We start from the raw sequence: 21,771 nt of genomic DNA, 5'->3' as shown, positions 1-21,771 counted from the left end.
ACATAACTATACCTTAACCATACAGGTGACAGATCAGAAAATATATCATATCATATCAGTCATTTTTGTAACATTGATATGCAGTTTCAAAGGCAATGACAAACAAACAGCATACTGGGTTTTTGCTGAAACAAAAGTGAATAAGGACAAATGTTGAAACATAATAGTGAATGAAAGCGAGCCAGCATGCACAATATCTGCCATCTGGAACTGAACGTCCAAGCGTCCTCGTGAAATTAAGCAGTTCTATAGAAGCTTGATCATGGCGTACTCTTAGGGCTAGTTAGTGAACTACTGTAGCTAGTGAGCTAATTATTAATGCGCTAGCAAGCCAGGAAGATGCTAGCACTATTCAGTCAAAATAGCTCTTCAAGCTTCTGTCTGTTTTCTTGAGCTCTGAAACTTAGTCATCTAAATTAAATACAGTCATTATTAGTGTTATTAATACACATCTGTGCTTTTCCTGCCATGACAAGTCAAAATGTCTGTCATGAAAATTTGGATTGTTTGTCAGTAGTAATGCAGAAAAAAATGAAAAATGCCAACATTGATTGTGCTACTTCATGACCTTTTGCTAATTCTAATAACAAACATTAGTGGCTTAAAGTATAAAAGCAAACAATAGACTGACTTGGCTGCCTCTAAATGTGGTGACATTCTCCACAGAGTCTTGGTACTTTGCCCGGAAATTCACCTACTGTGTCGAGCATCCAAGTCAACACACCCATGTTTAAAAAAAGATGATCTGGCAGTAAGTAAGAGTGGGTTTTTACTTCAGCGATGGCCTTTGTGTGCTCTATGAGTCACACACTATGGGGGGCAGATTCCTGGGCTTTTTGCTCTGGGGGACCAGGAGAGGAGAATAAATGAAGACTAATGACTGCTGACAGAAAATCAGAAAACAAACACGGAAACCTGCTTGAATAATGCAGCCTTATTGCCCATGCGTTCTGAGCACAAACACAGTTTAAATGCACTAGTAAAATATTAAATACCTGAGTAAACAGTTTTACCGGGAGTTCAACACTTTCTCCTGATATAGTCCTTCTAGCCCATTTAGTTTTACTGGGAAGTTTTACAAGGTCAAACTTCAGAGAAAATGTAGACACCTTCATGCGTTTAAACAAGACAGATGAGATGCAAAACTATAAGAAATACAGTAGATTCTTTAGAAACTGATAAATTCTCACTTCATTTAGTTCTGACAGTAGCAATTAAAGTCATGATGCATAGACTGACTTCATAGAGTATTTACATGAAATACAGTTGGAATTTTTAGATACGAGGGGTGAAATGTTGGTGTTAACCAAGAACCATGACGCTGACCTTGGCTTTATTAGAGTAACTGCCTGATCTCCATAACTCAGCTGAGCTGTCACGTCAACCATTACTGCATGAAAAGGTTTCAAGATTTTTACAAGAATTGATTTGGACTCAGCTGTCAATCATTCAGGCTAGAGCTCTCTCTCCCCTAATTTGATTTAATTCTACAGCGTGCAGTAGTACACTGGTAGTATTAGTGGTGATGCATTATGACATTTGAGTGTCCTCACAAATGGGATGTGTGTTATGGCATTGCATATAAAAAACAATGCAAGCGAGGGCTTACACCTAATTAATGCTGAAATGTAAAACCCAACAACTAGGATATGTCAGATCTGATATATTGTATTTCTATTCTATTTTTTCTTTTTTTCTTTGTACATATCACAGTTGCACAGTGCACATTTAGCCTATAGTTAAAGGAATAGTTAGACATTTTGGGAATGACATACTTTTTTGCCGAGAGCTGGATGAGAAAATTAAATTGATACCACTCTCATGTCTGAACGTTAAATATAAGATTACAACCAGCACCTAATTAGCTTAGCATAAAGACTGGAAACGGGAAAACAGCTTGCCTGGCTCTGTCCAAAGGTAATAAAATCAGTTGTTTTTGTGCTTTTGTACAGATTAAATAAACAAGCTTTAGAGCTGCTGGTAGGCAGATTTTCTTCCACATAGCCTGGCTAGCTGTTTGCCCCTATTTTCATCTTTATGCTAAGCTAAGGTAACTAGCTGCTGGGTTTGGCATCATATTTACTGTACAGACGTGAGATTGGTATCGAGCTTCTCATCTATTGCTCGGTAAGAAATTGAATAAGCATGTTTCCCAACATATTAAACTACTCCTTTAAGTAGGCCTTTATTAAAATTGTTAAATGTCCTTGATACATCCCTAGTCAATTATGATAATTTGATAAAAACCCAAACCTTACATTGGGTGGGTCACTGCTGTGTGTATGAAAGATTTCTTTGTTCACTTTTCCTTTATGTGGGTGATACAGCACTGTCCGTACTGCAGGAAGGAAACGATGATTTCTGAGGGCTGTCACGTGAGGGAGCAGGATGTCCTGAAGATGGAGCTCCCCAGAGAATGGACGGGTTAGGTCAAGACAGGCTGCCTGTCTTCGCTGTCAGCCTGCCAAGGTAAAGTTCATACAGGTCAGGCAGCTGAGCCCCATTACTTACTGTTTTTAACTTAATTTTTTTCCAAGAAGTTTGCTGAACACTTGTGCTACTTTCAATGGTGCGATAAGTAACACATCTACTTTTTTGTAACACAAAATGACCATATTTGCAGGGAGTTGACAGGATTGAAAATCAATAGTGGTTACTCAACGATTACTTGGCCACAAGCTGAGATTTCTGGGTATCAAATTCATGCATATTTTTTCCTAGAAAACCTACAAACCTTCTGTAGTATCATATAGAATGCATGCATGGACCTCCCAAATAGATGGACCTTGACCCAAGGAGATGTCTTTGTATTTATTCCTTCCTTTTCAGTCCGCAATGAAAACACTAAAAGATGGTGTTGAAAAGTTTGCTGAAATACGGAGTTGTTTTGGGAAAAATACTTCCTTGAGCAGGAGTTTGCCTGTTAATATAATACTATTTTGGAATCAGTTCTCACGTGTATTAAAGCCTAGGCCAGCACAAATAAAATTCAAATATTGGCATTTTCAACAATTGGCCAGTAAAGGAAGATGTTAAAAGCGGGCAACTGTGTCACACAACATTTTTCATCTATGGAAGCTTAATCACATTTTCAAGCCAAAAAGCATTACAGTATTCCAACATTGTAATTATTATAGAGTTTTGTTTCATTTCATTTTGTTCTTCATGTTTTATTTGGTCGATTCTCTGCTCTAATTAGGTACCTTTATCTTTTTTTATTGTGAAGGTATAACAATTGTTTTTGTCTATTACAGACCAAAGTCAGTGGGTGGAGAGAATGTCAGTGTTAAAAGGTTTTAACTTATATTGATGTTGCTGCAGTTCCTACTGGTGAGGTGACCGAGAGCGTTCAATAGATGTGATTGATGACTTATTGCCTTTTGAAGCAAGTCTCGTGCAACTGGACAGTGACTCGTGGGAGCTGAAATGTTACAGCCACTGTGTCCCTCAGCGTATCCCAGTGACAACAGGCAGCTCTACTGAAACAGTTTGGATTATGAGCCTCAAGGGCAAAGCTGATATATCTTCTTACAGGAACAGTCTGGCATTTGGGAAATACACTAAATTACTTTCTTGCTGAGAGTTAGATGAGAAGATTGATAAATCCGTGTATGGTTCGTTGTTTTATTTTTCCGTTTCAAAACCGAATCGGAAAAACAAAAAAACGGAGTCATTTTTTGTTTTTCTATTTTAAAACCAGAATGAAAAATCAAGTTTTTTGTTTTGTTTGTGTGATATTTACATATGCTCTTTTCCACAGCTAATAGCAATCTCCACACTGAGTTCGAGCTGGGCGTAAACATATACCTCAGACTGTATGTTTCACTTTTAGGCTGTATGTAAGTGAAAACACATTAAATACGATCATGAACATTTGGAAGATTTATTGACATTTGCAGTGTTTTGAACAGGCATCAACACAGTCACCTACATTGTCATTCCCTATAGTCCCCCGCTTTAAACTATTTTGCTAACCCTGATTCTATGTGCAGGAAATTTATGTAGAAACTAGATTCAAAAGAATGTACATAAATATATATTACAGTAACTTCTGGAGACGTTTTTGTGAGGGATTTTTTTACTGCCGCATCAAAAAAGACGAGTCCTGAGATTGCCATCGCAACAACAGCCTCACACAAACTCATTCAAACATTTCAAACTCCAGTTAATCCGTTAATGTTTTTTTTACACCAGAGCTGGCGTGTTGCCTATGTTAAGGATTTGATTTTGGAGGGTCTAAATGATGCAAGGTGGAAAATACAACCAATATTTCTAGAATATATTGTAAAGCTTTATATCGTATGGATACAATATATAATACCACAATTCACGCACATTTCCGATGCATTCAGGTTTTATTATTTATTGTGAAGCGTTTACCAATGTCACTGTCTCGTGTCTTTCCTTGATGTCTCCGTGGCCTCAGCAGAAACCATACAGTTGCAGCGATCAGCGGTTCGACTCCAGCGTGGGCAGTTTTGTTGTTTTTATGTGACCAGACAGCAAATGATATTTTCGGCTCCATGAACTGAGAACATTAAATCTAGTATGTTGCATTTATTCACACAAAGGCACATTTTATCAGAAAAGCAAACACTCCCTCTGTCAAATTGAGACAGAATGTTGTAGTAGGAGTAAATTACAGAACTGAAACAAAAAGCTCAATTTCTCCACCACTTCAGCTCAGCTACTTATTTCTTTCTCAGCTACTCACTACCTTTTTTTCTCTCCAAGCTGCTGCTCCTCCAGAGTTTTACTGTCATGTCAGCTGACTGTATAGTGTGGCACTAATCTGACACAACTGACCCCTTGTGAAATTGCCCGTGATGAGTGCTGTTACCTACTGTAGTGCACAGCAGCTATGTAAGCTCAATTGCAAATCCCGAAGAAGTGTAAAGACATGCCCTCAAGGCAGCTAGCAGAGCCAAGAGTAGGAGGTCGTATCTGGTTTCTCTTTGTGCATATTCACTAATTTCCTCTAGAATGAAAGCAGAATGTGAGTGTACTTTGGGATTCTTGTAGGCCTCAGACGAATACTTTTTTTAAGTACAGTGGTAGGGTGGCTAGGGCTGCTGCTCAAGCTGCACTGATGTTGTTTCTGCACTTTTGCACAAATAAGGAAGAGGTGTGGAGCCACAGTCAACCACCAATTCAAGACAATAACAACATTATTACCAGCTTCTCGTATGCCACAGGTGTACTTCATGGGGATTAGAGATTCAACATTTTGAGGATTATGTTGGGTGTATGTGTGAAACAAAGAGGGAAAAAATATCCACACACCAGATATTGTATCTTCTCTGAAGCTGTTAGATGGTCAAGAGGTCAATGTTTGGAGCTTTCTCTGGAAGGTCAGGACCCTGCAACAATAATATGCTCAACACATGGTTCTGATGTTAGTATGAGTCCCTACCATGTGCCATCACTGTTCCCTGAGGATCTTTACTGATTGTATAGGTTCATATCCATGATGAGAAAAACATGGAATCAAGGAACTGGAAGTCTTCTTCTGAGAAAAATTAAATAATGCAATAGGTCTGTGATGCAAATAAGGTTTAAATCCATCCCAAAATGTCAACATTGTTTGATAAACAAGAGTATAGGAGTGTGCGCAAATATGCATATAAGGTTCTGGTTCTCTGACATTTAATTTTCACCTCCCATACCTTAACAAATGCATAATTTTATGATATTTTCTGTGGCTCTTACACAAGTGTGTATGTGTGGGTCACAGCTGACCTCTGCTTGACGCAGGCGATTTATAACCATGTTGCAAAGAGTTAAGTGTATCTTCAGTTGCTGTATTAATCTAATCATGACAAAACTGCCTCTGTGCAGGCTTGAGCACATGCTTAACTCTGCTGGATGACTCCATGGCTATAACAGAGCTCTCTGTGGATACCATGCAATTCACTGTTACACTTTAACAGCACATCTAATGGTTTATGTTCTTTCCAATGTTTGCTCAAGCTTCAATCCCTCCCCAGGGTGATTGTGGAGTCTAATATCTGTGACAGCTGCACAATAGGATTTAGAGCAGTGAGGAGGTCAGTTTTTCAACATTACAACGAATCAACATTCTAAAGAAGCTGAGGCAGATTTATATAGTAAATAATTCCATTAAGATGTTCTTAGTACATTAAGTGGGTGTGAGTTAATTTAGAAAAGAATAACAGTTTCATTGAGTGTATGTAAACATAAACAAACAAGTTGTGTAGTAATTTATGACTAATGTGGCAAAAACTGATAAGCTGCCTGCATCCATTTTCTCTTTATTGACTGCTCACTGGGACAAAGTGGTGTGATCAGGGGCAGATTTAGAAGTGTATATAATTGAACCAATTTTTTTAATCATCTGGGAGAACAGTTTGTAATTAATTATGAATACTTCTCAATTAGCCCTCCAATTAGCTATGCAATTACTAGATATAGCGTCACACAAAAGTGAATTATGTGGACAGTGTCAGCCTGTGTTGCAGTTTGACACATCATGTCAGCAGTTGCCGGTACCTGGGCTGCTGAAACATACAGGGGGTTAATATTTAAAAAATCTTTTGACATAAAAAAGGAAAATGTTGTGGCGCATGTGGAAGGTAAGAAAAAACTGTTGTTGTTGCTACCTAATTGTGTAAATGTCTGACTTGGCACACAAGGTGCTCTGACAGTGTTGCAACTCTTGCCAAAGGCACTCACAGCCCAAACATCACTAAAAAAAAGAGAAAAATAAAACATGGCCCATTGCCGCTCACCTTGACTATGTCGGCCACTGTGGCGCAGGAAGCACTTAAACAGCCCACTATCATCCATCTGTGTGCCTGTGGTGGCAGCCATGGCTGCAGACGCCCTCTATTCATCACCACCGACAGGTTACAGATCTGCTGATTCGTGGAGCTGTGAGAGGGGGCGGGGTATGTGAGGAAGAGCCTCTGATGGAGCGGGAGATGGAGTAGGACAGAAGGTTGGGGCAACCACAGTGCATTTCCCACCGCAGCAGTTGACAGTTTCACCCCTGCTGCTTGGAGATGCCTGATTTCCTCCTACCATAGTTCACTTGATGAAAGCCCTGCGAACAGACCCAGATGATAATTTAACCTCTGGGACAAGCCCACCAACAGCTGGCATGGTGGGATGAAAATGTGATATTTTTGATTTTATCGGTTAGTTTATTCATTTTTCAAATAAGGATAGAGTGTAAAGTCAAGTTTTTTTTGTAGTGTTTCACAAATCAGGAAGTTTACTGTTTCAAACCTGAATCCGTGATAAAGTTTCATCTATTCAATTCAATTCAATTTATTTATTTATATAGCGTCAATTCATAACATAAGTTATCTCATTGCACTTTTCCTATAGAGCAGGTCTAGACCGTACTCTTTATAATATTATTTACAGAGACATAACAAATCTTGAATTAAACTACACAAGGAATTATCCACAGTGGGCAGTGTTAGAGGAAATGGATAAAGCATCACGTTTGATGAGGCAAGAGTACCTAGTAAGAGAGCCATCACGTCATTTAACCTATGTTGAAATTCCTGCCCTTCACAACTCACCAAACATTGCTGACAGCCCGCCATGTCGAGGGAGGCCCGAGATGCCAGTGTGCCTCTGAGTCTGATCAAAGGGCTTGTTACAAATGTATTCACGCCCCATGGTCACTTTGTTACTGAGCCAATTATATCACAGCTAAATGTTTAGTCAATCAGAGGGGAGGGAAATGGTGCCCTCAACTCATTCAAGTGCCTGGCTTCATTTCACTTCACATCAGCCAGTACCATATCACTGTGGAGGAGTGGTGCAATTGCTAAATCATCTGCTCATAATCTCTCCCCAACTTGAATTAAGTGGTGTGAGCATATGGTGCTATTTACGATGACAAATGTAATACCAGTGACAATGAAACTAATTGAAATGTGCAGTGGTGGTGCTAAGTCTCCACAGTTCATTTGCATATTTACTAAAGCAATGCTGATCGGGTGTTGTGGGTGTGATTTTATTAGATAAATCTTTGCATCAGCAGAGCCTGCAGAGTTAATTGACTTCCAGGTGTTCATTAAAAAGGGCTTATCTATTTATAGATGGCAGAGTATGAAACAGATGAGGTGATCATGGCGGTCAATGCAAAGTAATGTTCTAATAACATTTTGTCAGATTTCAGAAACCCCTTAAAGAACCCTAGTGAGGACATATAGTAGGTACTGTATATCTGTGTGGTTACTATAGAAACTACTAGCAAACCCTGTTGTTCTTCATATTCTTTTGTTCCTACTGTTCCTTTTGGGTAACTCATAGAATGTAATTGTGATTATACCTGGCAGTTGTTCAGATGAAAATGTAACACAGGTGCACGAATACCTTCAGATGCTAACACATGTTCTGCAACTCATTGTGAAATAGCAAGAAGAAATGTATTAAATGAATCAAACAAGATTTACCAGCATTAAACCAAGCTTTTGGAAACATGATTGAAAAAAAACTTTATTGTTTGCGGTTATGGTGGGGAAGCTATAATTCAGTTTTACATAACAATTGTATTAAAAAAAATATTCCAAGAGTAATAATTATTACTTTTGTGTGGGACTTTCTTTACTTAATTGGCAAATGCATATTAATGTAATCTAATCCAGGCATGGTGCCATTTTATATAATGCTGTCTAAAATGTATTTTTCTAAATTAAATTGCATAGCAACTTGCCAAGAGTTGGCAGACTTGCTGATATACAGTGAACTTATCTACATAAGTGGGTGCTGTTAAATTTGGGCGTGCTCATAAACCTGACTGGAATAGTGCTGGCTTGTGCTGGATGGGAGTTTCCACACCATTTAAAATCAGAAAAATGGCACGCTTGTGCTTCAGATAAATGTACCAACAGCTTGGTAAACAATGACAACTAGTAAACACATATCTTTCACATGGTTTGGCATGTTTGAGTCCAAATGGAAAAGGTTTGTACAGTCTTTGCCATCAGTTGGAACATGCCAAAGTTTGGTCCTTACAGAAGGTTATTTAACATGACTTTTTTTCCGTTGCTGTATCCACAACCACACACAGTGGTCTAGCATCATTAGCATTTGCCATAAAGGAACACTGTAAGATTTCCACTTCACACAGGAGTCCCACCGTATTTGTCCCAACATTAAATATTTTTGAACAAAATCTCACAACCTACATGTATGGGCCAGATTTTAGTACAAAGATGTTCTGGAAATGATTATTGTAACTAAAGCAGAGGCCAGGCTGAGGGATCACCGGACACAGAAAAGGCCAGTCAACTCTGCATCACAAATAAACTGTTGGAATGAAAGGAAAACCACAGACTGATGATACATGACAGCGTATTAGAGGATTTTTCCTTTTTTTAAGCTCTGCCTCTCTCCCCCACATACTGAACACAAGTGACATCTGGGCTGCTGTGGTTTATAGCATGAAATAATTATTGTAACTGACATTGCAAATCACATCGCAACACGCCATGGTTTTTGTGTGCGGTTGCAGCTGTTGGGAGAATATTTTTGGGTTCAGGAATAGGCCTTGCATGAAATTTCAAATAACCACCTGCAAACTGTGCTTTTGCATTCTTAGGGGGGATAAAAAAAAGGCGACATGGATGCCCATTTCCGCCAGGAGTGGAAAAAAAATAGATGAAAAATTATGCATGATAATGACTCATGGTACGTCACGATTATGAGATACTAAATCAGTATTTTGACATGCTATATGAAGTCAAAATCATGACATAGTAAGTAAATATTTTGACGTACTAAATGAAAATCATGAGATACTAAATTGAAATTATGAAATTTGATTTACTACATGTAAATCAAAAGTATAAGATACTAAGTCAAAATGTTACTTTTAGTAATTCAGTGGGACAGTAAGTCAATTATGAGGTTGTAAGACAAAATGTCAAACATCTTACTATCTTATAATCTGTTGTAAGTAAAAAAAAAATTACATTGTAAGTAAAAATCACGAGATGTTGAGACAACATTTGCAATTGTGACTTAGTAAGTCAGAATTCAGAATTGACATGCCTAACTTTTCATGTTTCCTTTTCTTCGTGGAAATGGGCTTCCATACTTCAAAGACATCTGCTTGTTCCCCTTTCCCTTTTAGTGATGTTCACCTTTAATCTCACCTTCGCCTCGCATTGTCACCAACACAAAGATAGGCATAAGAACCACTGCAAATGGTAAAAGAAGGCTAAATTAATAATTACATTTAATCTTGCGGTTTAACCATACAGTACTTGATGAGAACATTCAATGTTTCATTGGTTTTCAAGCTGCAGAGAAATTCAGGCTTGCCAGAGGCCATGGACAGCCAAATTTCATGACAGGGCCAAAGGGAGCATATCGAACAACTGAAAATTTCTAATATGGATTTAATTCAGAAGGGGGAAAAGGTTTTTTAAATCCAAATCAGGCAATGTGTCTATAGTATGGTGCAGTGTGCTTAGACCTAATCAATGCCCCATATCCAGTGCTATCCAGGGCCACCATGTGCTGAGCTCAGAGCATCTGGCACAAAGCACAGAACACACAGCTGCCTGGCTGGCATCAGAGGAAAAGTCCAGAGCATTGAGTGGGATTTGGAGAGAGCCCAATTCCAGCATCAGATTTCAGATGTGTGCCATTTGACTGATTACATCAGTGAAGAGGATTAAACTGTGATTTTACATAATACTTTTCTCATGGCTTAGCATTTCCAAGTAAGACACATTCATTTTTCTAAGAGCAGAGTTAATAACTTGCAATTTCTTTCGAGCCACAGAACTGTGCTGATGAATAATGGCCTGAAAGGTTCACAGTGGAGGATTACAAACAGCCCCACTCTCATCATCGCTGGTGTCCTGCAAAAACCTGGTATCTCAAATTTCTGGCAGTTTATTTTCTTTTTATTGCAGTTGACAGCTGACATTATCTTCCATGTGCAGAAAAGGTTCCATAATGTTGGAGCCGGGCCAAACGATTGATGGGCTGAATCAACCTTTTTTTTCATGAAAAAGTTAACTTTCTAGAGAAGGAAGATTCCTACATGACACTGATGACATGCAGTCACTGAGAGGAAAGCAATATTGCTGTGATATTATCCAGCACCAGATGGAAGGATAACATATGCTGATTGCACCTGCCAAACAGGTCACAGTTGGAGAAAAGTCGGAAATAACATCCCAGCGAACATGAAAATGAAAAATGACAATGGGCTGACAAAAACAAATACATGCAGCAGTTTAAGGTATAAAATAATGAGACAGAAACAATTTCAATGAAGATCTAATGATTTAAGTTTTTTATTGCATCCAGCTGCCTTTAAATTGTAGTATTATTTCATTTACAGTTAAATAAGACACAATAAGTCATTGATTTAATGGGTTTTTAATTAAAACTAAAATGCCAACCATTACGGAGCCATGAGCCAATTTTGTTCTGCAGGGCAAAATAATATCTCTAAAGTGCACACAGACACAAATATGTATGAAAATACTTGTGGGTATACACACTAATCTCAGTACCTTTATGTGTGCATTAGCATTATAAACCACCCAACAAAGTAGTGTGCTGTTCTACCAGTGGAAACAAAACAGTTATGGTGCAGAAGTGACAGTGTTTAATCACTTATTTTCTTTTTCTTTTTTACGCAAGAGAAATTACAATTATTTTAAAAAGATTATTAGTTATTATAAGTCTTGTACTTTTGTTATACAAAACCCATGCTGCCAGGGTAATATAAATATTATCTGTAGTTTAGAATTAGTCACAACTCCTAAGCACATAAAACATCTAAAATATTGAAAAATGATGGTACTCTAGTTAAGTGCAGTTCATATCTACGATAATTTGTGCAGAAATACATACAGTAGTGCAAAATATGCAAATGTACAGTATATAATAACGCCTAGAAAAATATATAGTCACATGAGACACTGTGATGAGCTCACTTTTGGGGGTTATTAAAGTCAAAGTGACAGGGTGGTTGAAAGGCCAGCACATGGACCTGTCTTCAGCCTGCCAACATTCAATTATACAGCCAGGGACCAGACATAACAAGTGTTTAAACCTGTCGCCACGCGGCTCCAGGTCCAGATTCTTTAATGGCCACACAGCCGGGCTGCTGGAATCTGCAGGTTGTGCAGAGAAGGTTCCAACTCTACAAATAACTCCCACTGATAGTGAATGAAAATCTGTTCTGTTTTCCCTCAGTGTGTCTTAATTATAAATCAAGACAATATTTTCAAAATAAGCTCACACAACATGGAGTCTAAACAGTGTTTCTTTTTGGGCTTTGAGGGTCATGGGCACCTCAAAAGTGCATACAAGTTCATATAATCATTTGCAAACCCTTTAGTAAAGTAGTCTTATATTTGTGTTCCATCTTTAAAACATGAACTGTTTAATTATGGAGGGTATGAGAATTTTATGGCTTATATGTTAAAATCCAATTACTTATATCTTTTTGTTTAGAAAGGCCAAAAACGTATTAAAGGGCAAAAAGAAAATCTCTCCGTTTCTTTACAAATTTAAGTTATTAACAGACACGAGTAGAGAAGAACATTGCTTGCTAGCCTATAAACTAGCTGGTAGCTGAACTCGGCTAGCCAAGCAGCAGCTTGAATAATTATAATCTCTATTATAAAGAATAATAGAGATTTTAATCAGCACCATGTTAAACATGGGTTATTATGGACAAGCTTACAAAAAATGGGACAATATTGTGCATAATAGTTATATACTGGCAGTGTAGCCAGTGTTTCTCCTGGAGAAAACAGGTGAGAAAAGTAGAGAAAAACATTGTTTGCTAGCCTAGCAACGAGACTAATTATGTAATGAATATCCTAACAAAAAGTGGTACAGTGTTGTGCATAATGGTTTTGCAGTTTTTTCTTTGTCTTTTTTTTGAGTACACGAGCAGTAAAGCCAGTGTTCAGACAAACACACAGGAACAGCAACCTGTGATTCAAATGAAAAAAGATGAAAGGCGATAGGCCTCGGCTAGCCTCCGACATGTCAGCAGCACTCACTGTTTATGGTGCTCTCTGTTTCAGCTACGTTTTCGGAAGTTTCGTTCTGTTTCTAAAGGGCAGCGATGACATCAAACCCACGGGGAGGAAGCCATTTAGCCATCCTGCGACAGATAGGGGGATTAAAATCTGACAGGCGGACCGATTCGAATGACAGATAAGAGGAGGAACAATAGCGTAATGTGTGATGATATTTGAAAGGGAATCAGACCCTGGCTGTCAAGAAAGGTTTTTCCTTTCTCTTTGAAAGCCTTTTTTCCAGACATCTGAATGGTCTGACTCCTTTTGAAATTTGAGTTAGGGGCAGTACTGTCTGTCTGCTTTTTTCACAGCAAGATACGACTGATTAGTTTATTTCTGAAAGGGTCGGTGTCTTTTTTCCCTCATTGTCTTTTCATAAAGATTTCAGTGTCAATAAGAAAATGTCAGTACATTAATATACCCTGATTCCTTAGCACCAACCTCTAGTACTGAATCTTTGCAAAGTTTCAGTACTATGGATGAAAAACGGCATGAATAGCTGCATGTAAAGATAAATCTAACGTTCAAATTGATGCAGCAGAGTCACATTTATTAAACAAGTCCCGTAATAGCACACCCACAGAGCAGAAATGTTTGCTCATCTCAAAAGCAAACCTTTAAATTCATGTGTTTGAGTCTGTGTAACTTTCCATATGGTAAACACTGTCAGCATTCATTATATGTGCCTGTGGATAACAGGACAAAATTCCCAATATGCCTTATTCAATTCATGAATATTGAAATGCGAGCATATTCATTTGCCTTCATACAAATGCAATAATATCCAATCTGCTTGTGCTGTTTGTCCAACAAACATAATTAGATCCCATAGAAACAATACTGATGCTGGTGGTACTTTGTCCACATTACTCTAGCCTTCCACCCCATCCACACATGCTGCGTTGTTATAATGGGTTATGAAACACAGTTCGTGTTCTTGTCTTTGTGTAGAGTTCAGCAGATATACCCTTTCTGAATGACCAGCGCTGATGATAGCAGTCATGCTGATTAGCTTGAATATCGGGCTGTGTTGGGGTAACAGATGGACAGAAATCACCAGCTCAATGTTGTGCAGCTGAACAAATGTGGGCTTTTGGCAGGAGGACCATTGTTGTTGCTCAATTTTCACGGTCCAGACGTCCAGAGAGAAAGGATTTTTTTCCACCAGAGCAGACATCATTTCTCCTTGGCTAATGAGAGACAAACCCCCACATCACCTCATCTTCAACCTAAACTCTTTGTTGAGAAATAATCAGAATGATTAATGTTCGAAATGGAACTGCTGAGTTTCGGCTTGCCTGATAACCTTCCCCAGATTCAGCTCAGACCCAATTGTCTCAAATAATACTAAGCAGCATTTTCAATGAAATTGCTTACAATGAGCAGAGTCCCCCATCTTTTGTGAAAAAAGGGTAATTTACTTGCATCTCGGAAGGAGTGAAGGGCCAGGTGCTCTTAAATCCTCTTGAGATGATAACTACATTTTCTGTCTGATAGCCCCTGACATACCAAACTGACATTTGGCTGTTGGGTTGTTGTTGAGTTTTCGCAGTATGTCGGGCATAATTTGCACTAGTTTGCTTTTATTGGTGGCCATTCAACTAATTTCAATATAAAGAAACAGTTTAAACAGAGTCACAGTTGTTAGAAGATTAGGTTAGCTAGTTTCATTAATATTCATATATATCATTTATATTATTTCATTTATATCTGTGCACAAAGTTTAACATAAGATGGGACGCAACATGAGGTGTGTTTCATCAAGTAGGCTGTAAAGGAGATGACAGTTGTCTTTTACTCAAAATCAACTCATCCAACACCTCTGATTGGATGAAGTTAAATGACAGCTGTTGTGGAAACATCAAATTTCTCCGATAATATCAACCAGAGTCCATTTCTGAATGATATAGAAATGAGAAAAAGGTTGTGCATTTGCAGAATTATGTTTTATTTTATAATGACCTACTTTTCTTTAAGTCAAGTTACAATCTAAACCTTGGTTGATTGGTTGGTATGTATCTTACCAGACTGTAATAGATCCCTGTAGTTGGTTGATCCCAAACTTACATCGTATTGACCTTGTAAGATGTAGTCGGTTTGCCCAAGGGCAACAGCCAATGCACTCAAACTGATGTTGCCACAATAATGATTTCTGTTTTGTGCTATATAGAAATATTTCTTTCCACCATAAATAAATCATGCAGGTTTCTCATAATGTGAAATGCCTTGCAGAGGCCACCACCTTTTTTTAGCATTTGCTCGTGAAAATTATGACAACCATCAGGAAAATCAAAGATCCTAAAAAAGTGATAATGATAAAGTACACCTTAAAGGATTACACCTTAATGTGAAAACTTGTAGAATAGATGTGTGGAACGAGGAAGTGAGTTAAAACACACCCTTGCCCGTGGTACAGCATGGAAACAGCGAGGAGTCCTGATGCACATCATTTTATTACCTTTATCAGGACACATTTCTCCCCAAGCAGTCACCTCTAAAGTGGAATAAACAAGGACATATTATGTCTGAAAAAGAGGCATTTGGTGGGCCGACTGCAGATGGGTTTTTCAACTAATTGTTAAACTGTACATGCAGCAAGTGAGCAAACAGCACAACTCATTTCCCAGCTCAGTGTGGTGTTCAGAGCTCTGTGCATAATGAGCTTTCGATTTATTCTACTGATCAGTGAGTTTTTGTAACATAAATTGGACACATTTAACACTTGAATCTCTATGACACTAAATATGTAAATATGTGGTTTTACTGTAATGTAATGCATATTCCTGACAATGACAGTAAAGATTTTATTAAAATGTGTGAACTTTTCCCATTTGTTAGACACAGGAGTGGGTCTCTTTGTAAAACTACAATATTACAGTAACACTGGCGCTGCTTCTATGCCTCATAATGGTAAACTAACACACTGACAAAACAAAAGGAGACAGTAGAAAAACACTTGAAGGTGTTTTGAAACAGAAGAGGAGATAAATGACTGCAAGAGGCAGAGCAGTGCTGCTGCTGCTGCTGATGAACTGCTACTGATTACAGACATTTAATTGTCTTCAACTTAATTTTGCATTTAAATGTTTTTACCTTCCCCTGCAACCTACTGCTTTTACTGTCTTTCAACAAAGGTGTTACACAGTAAGAATAGCAACTAAATAAGCAGTTCGCAAAAGCACAGCAGCAATTAAAATAGCTCAAGTATTGCTCATCAGCTCAAGTACTTGTAGTCATCGGAGGTCAAAATTAACCAACACATTATGAAAGGGACTTTCTTTTCTTCTTAATTAATCCTTCAGTTCAAGAATAATCACGAAGGTATTGATGACACACAAAACTTCGGCTAGCAAAATTGCACACAGGCCCCAAGTATCAGTGAAACTAGTTATAACTAGAGTGCTAAGTAATGTGTGAAACTACATTTTATTTAAAAAGGATTGCACCACACAAATCAGCTCTTATGTAGAGATTAGTTGTTACTTAATATTTACACCCTGTAACTGCCAGGTGTAACTGTTGCGCAGCTAACCAACTGACAAAACTAGCTTGCTAATATTTGATCTATTTAGAGTGAAGAGTAAAACAGGTTAGGTTAAAATGGAATACAGTTGACATGACTGACTTGGCACAGCACAGAATGCTGCTTCATAATAAAGCAGATTTAAATTACATTTCACAAAAATAACACTATATCTCAAATCACAAAATGTTATGCCAATAACATCAGACTAAATGACCAGTTAACGTCAGTTAGGTTAGAATAATCAGATATTTTCCACTAACTCTAACACACATATTTCTTCATATATGCATATGCACATAAAATAAGCCTTACCTACATTTAAAAGTGTAAGTTTAATACATCAGTTGCCCCCCTAAAAAAGTTATTTTTGGAAACTTGGAAGCTCATAATGTTACAGTGAATTTCTGTTTACAGTTAATTAGTTTTGACTGGACAGTGAACCAGATGTTTTCTACCAACCAATTTCCACATTACTAAGGTAAGTTTTAATGGTCCAACCTGATTTAGTAAATCACCAGTTTGAAACTAGTTGGTGATTAACATGAGATTACAGTTGGAAGGACCTTGCACACAGCTTATTGATGGATTTATGAATAGCTGGTGCAACCCAATCCAGAGCACAAAATGTCTTCTCCATTAATAGTGGGATGGTTGTAATATAGATTTACAGTTAACTTTGGGGGGCTTACGATGGACAGATAGTTCACTCCATACTCCAACTGTTTTTAACAACCAAGAAGTTATTACAGTGATTTGCACACTGCAAAGTCACTCATTGTTTTAAATTGAAGGATTATTGGTCTTTTATGGGCTGCAAAATTTTTATGACTCTATTGGAGCCTAGGAAAACATTGAGAGACATTGATTACAAACAGTATGTTGGATCAATCAACAGATAAGGAAAGACTCATCCAACAGCAGAGATGTTCTTAATGATCTATGAAGAGGGAAGAGTGAACAAAGATCATGGGCTTATGTGGGGTGCAGCTTTAAAATGATACTCCATTCAAAATCTTCATTTTGAGTGAGAAATACCCAGAGCAATTCTGAGCAATGGAAGAGCAAGCACTCTAACAGGCAGAAAACAAACACACATGAATAATATATGTGTTTGTAGCTAAAATATGACTGCCTGAACATGAGTGCACAGATGAACATTAAAATAGCTGCAGGAGTGGTTAAAGAAGTTGGAATCCATTGAAACTGACATGAATTGACACCGTGCACAGCCTCTTTTCTTTGTAAAAAAATACAAAGTTATTACTGCCACCTGTCAAACGTACCAGGAGTATTTCAAACTCAAGATAAACTCAAGATAGACTAAGAGTACTTTAAATCTGTTATAACTGATTTTTTGGCCACTTTGGAGGGTACTGAAACAAGCTATAAACACAGCACAGACATATTACCACCCTTTAAATTGATATTATTGATATTATTAATTGACGTTATTAGGAAACATTATAACCAACATTATAATTCATTTGGAGTCATGTTTCTGTGAATAGTTTGGAGTCATGTTTCTGGTGAATGTACAGTAAGACGAATATTCACCCTCTTTTTAGCTTGATCTGTTTTCCTCTCCACCAACTCCTGCAGGAAACATCTGGCTCGTCAGCTGCTAAATGCTCCGCTATGTTCACCAGATAGTCGCTAACTCTCTGTCTGCCTTTTTTGTGCTGGGCAGCTTTCTCTGTAAAAACAGCTGTGTGAACAGTAAAGTTGTGGCAGTAAAACCAAAACAAGGAGCTGAAAGACGCTATGAAGCTCTGCAGAACTGAGGGGAGTCAGGTAATACTTCTCTGTTGGTTTGTTACTAGTAGCCTTGTGACTCATTGTTAATATAAAAATATTGATTAAAGCCACAGCAACGTAAGCCAGTATCAGTTATTGCCATTGGCTCAGAGGTATAATTAGGAATTATTGCTTTTCTTTTGCAGGACTTCAAGCAGCAAAATCAATGGATATTAACACACTAGCTCATTAGTAGATCATTGTATCCATAGGTTTCAAAGGGGACAGCAAGACATTGTAATTTAAGCATCAATTAAAGACAAATCATAAACGTTTTCCCCTTTAATGTGAAAAGCATTTGAAATTAAGATTGAAACTGAAAATGTCAAGGCATCCCACTTAACATGGGCCACAGCAGGGAACGTGCCCTCAGGGCTGCAGCACGTGTTTGTACTCTGTCAGACATTAAAGGATCGTGTCGATATGTTATTGAGCTGTTTTCCTCATCTCTTTATTCCAGCGATCATGATACCCCTCACAACTCGACTTTCATCTACTGCCTTAAATACATCTAAAATACTCCCCAGATTTAAACTTTGCTTCTTGCTTTAACTCTGCTTCTTCTTCTGTCTTTATTTCAGGGTGTTGTTACTCACATGGGGATAATGAGTTTGTGAGGGATGTAGCATGTTTCAGGTGGACTGTAGGACACATTCGGACATTCTGAAGTAGAATAAGAATCCAGTAGTATTTGTAAATATTGGGGCCAATGGATAAGATAGGTAGATGTGTAACGTGTGTTATCATTAAAGTTCATGTAAGAATTAACAACCACAAAGAGTTTTGTTTTACTGAAATGAAATCCTCTGCATCTTTGGGCAACTTATGTTTTGGTCTTAACATGATGATTCCTCTCTTCTTTTTGTTTTAGCCACACTAGCAGGATGACTGTAGGGATGCCATTGTCGATCAGTCACCTGTTTGGTCCAGACTGAAATAGTTCAGCAAGTATATGATGAAATGCCATGACATTTTGTATAGACATTCAGGATCTCCAGATGAATCCCAGGTTAGGTTAAAATGTTTGGTTTTCGGTTAAATACCTCAACAACTATTTGATGGATTGTCAACATTTTCATTTGTCCATTGCTTTTGGTTTATGACTAAATACCAGCAAAACTAATGACATTCTCATCAGTCTCAGCTGGACCTTAATTAGTGCTAGTTTGTAAATATTAGCATGCTAACATGCTAAACTAAGATAGTGAACTTGATAAACACAATACCTGTTAAGCATCAGCATGTTAGCATTGTCACTGTGAGCATGTTAGCATGCTAACAATAGCATTTTGCTCATAGAACCGCTATACTGTATAACACCGCTAGTGTTGCTGTAGCTCTTGATTATTAAGAGGCAAAAATCACAAAACCAGACCAAAAGAAAAAATATACGTATACAACCTCACATCAGCATAAACACATGACACATGTCATGTGAAATTATGTAATTAGAAGTAAAAAAGACAAGGAAAAAACTAAATCCTAATCCATATCCTACAAATTGATGGCATTGCAATTTGGAAATCTGAACTACCTCTTTGGGTAATTTCCATAAAAAAACTGTATGTTCATGTATTTTACACACTTCACACATTATTCACACAAGTCACAGACGTCTTACCAACCCTCAGCTACAATAAACCCAACAAAACCATGCATAAAACCAGCATAGTGTCATTATTCCTGATTCCAGCAGGTAACACTCTTTCACATTATTTCTGATTCTGAAGTGTTATTTAAGAAACTAAATTGAGTGATGGTGAAGGATCAACTCTAACAGCTGTTAAGAAAAACATTAAGATTTTAATCACAACTTTCATAGTGACTTCATCAAAAGCATATTTACTGCTTCTGTTTTTCTAAAGGATTTTAATGACACTGGATTAGATGATGTCATTGTGAGCTCTTTAGAATGTTATATAACTTATGTCTTTGCTGTTGTTAAGTAGGGCAAATGTCACATGACACACCATGTAATCACGATGGCACTCATGAAGACACTTCCCCAACAGGAGAGTGAAGAGAGAAACTGCTAATCTTATGCATGAGGGTTGCATATGCATGATAGAACCACGCTACAATGATCATGCTTGCTTGCTGTGCACAAGATTGACCTGCAAGCGTCTTCTCTTCATTACTTTTTAAATGACTTCACTGTGGAGGAAGAAGCTGCTTGTATATTTCTGCAAAGTCTCCGAGCTCCTGATAGCTTAAATGCACCAGCAACCCATACAGGCTGTGGCATCTACTGTGCTGCATCTGAGCGCAGTAATGTTGAAAATATTTGGACTTCTGAGGCTTTTGTGACAAACCTGACTTGAAAATGAACCATGACAGATCAGTATGTCAGACAGACTCTAATGCAGGTAGTGAGGCGAATAGTGTGGCTACTGACTACACAGGCCCCCAGCCACGGAAGCCTTTTGCGATCCTTGTATATTATAAGTGTATATTTATGAATAATTCATACTTTCATTTCACACTGTTTTGGTTTTTGATTTTATTGAAATCTACAAAACTGCAAACAAATAAAATCAAAAGGCTTCACAAATATATTACAGCAGAATTAGGCAAAATGGTCCTGCCGAAACCGATTTCAAAACTGTGCCTCCCTGGGTGAGAATGGGAGAATCGCTGTATTTTTACCTTAGCGTTTATACTTTATGCAACAAAGGCTCATCTGTACATAGATGCTATAAGATGTATATTTCCATTCCTTCATGAGCATTAGTGCCAGCAGCATCAGTAGAACAACAACTTATGAATACCACTTATTTAAAAATAGCATTTTGGGAAGCAGAAGAATGCTTTACAACAACATTGTACCCTACAGCAACAACAAAACAACAATGAAACAACTTTTATCTGCATGAAGTTTTGGTAGGATGCATAGCAACACTTAGAAAATTTGCTGAAAGGCAAAAACATTCTATACCATTGGACCACATCTCCTGTTTATCCATGCAAACGAAGATTCAGGGAATGAAGTCTCCAGTGTCTTGTGTTGGCCCAGATAGGATTACAATCAAAGGGAGCAAAAGCAGGGAGCCCATCGCCTTTGCTGCAAACAGAATGAGTAAATGTTTCTCCCTGTGCTCTCTTCTCTGAGTTCTTGTCAAGACAGCAAAGTGGTGCTGTGCCAGCTCTGAAGATCCCAAGCACGGCTTTCAATTTATGGATGTCAGGGCTAATGAAAAGAGGACATGAAAACTATGACAAAGATGAGTGCAAGAAGAAGAAAGTGTAGGAAATGAAGCGAGAGTGGGAAATGTGTGTGGTGCTCCACGGTTTATTTAATCAGAGCAGAGTGTTCTTAACCACTGGACAGGCTGTAGAGATGCTGTGGTTTAATAATAACTCCCCACACTGCTCATCTGAAGACTGAAAGAGAGAGAAAGTAACAGAGCGGAC

This window comes from Siniperca chuatsi, linkage group LG6 (genome assembly GCF_020085105.1).
Source record: "Siniperca chuatsi isolate FFG_IHB_CAS linkage group LG6, ASM2008510v1, whole genome shotgun sequence".
Lineage (NCBI taxonomy): Eukaryota > Metazoa > Chordata > Actinopteri > Centrarchiformes > Sinipercidae > Siniperca > Siniperca chuatsi.
The sequence above is the reverse complement of the archived record's forward strand: the minus strand, read 5'-3'. Positions refer to the sequence as shown.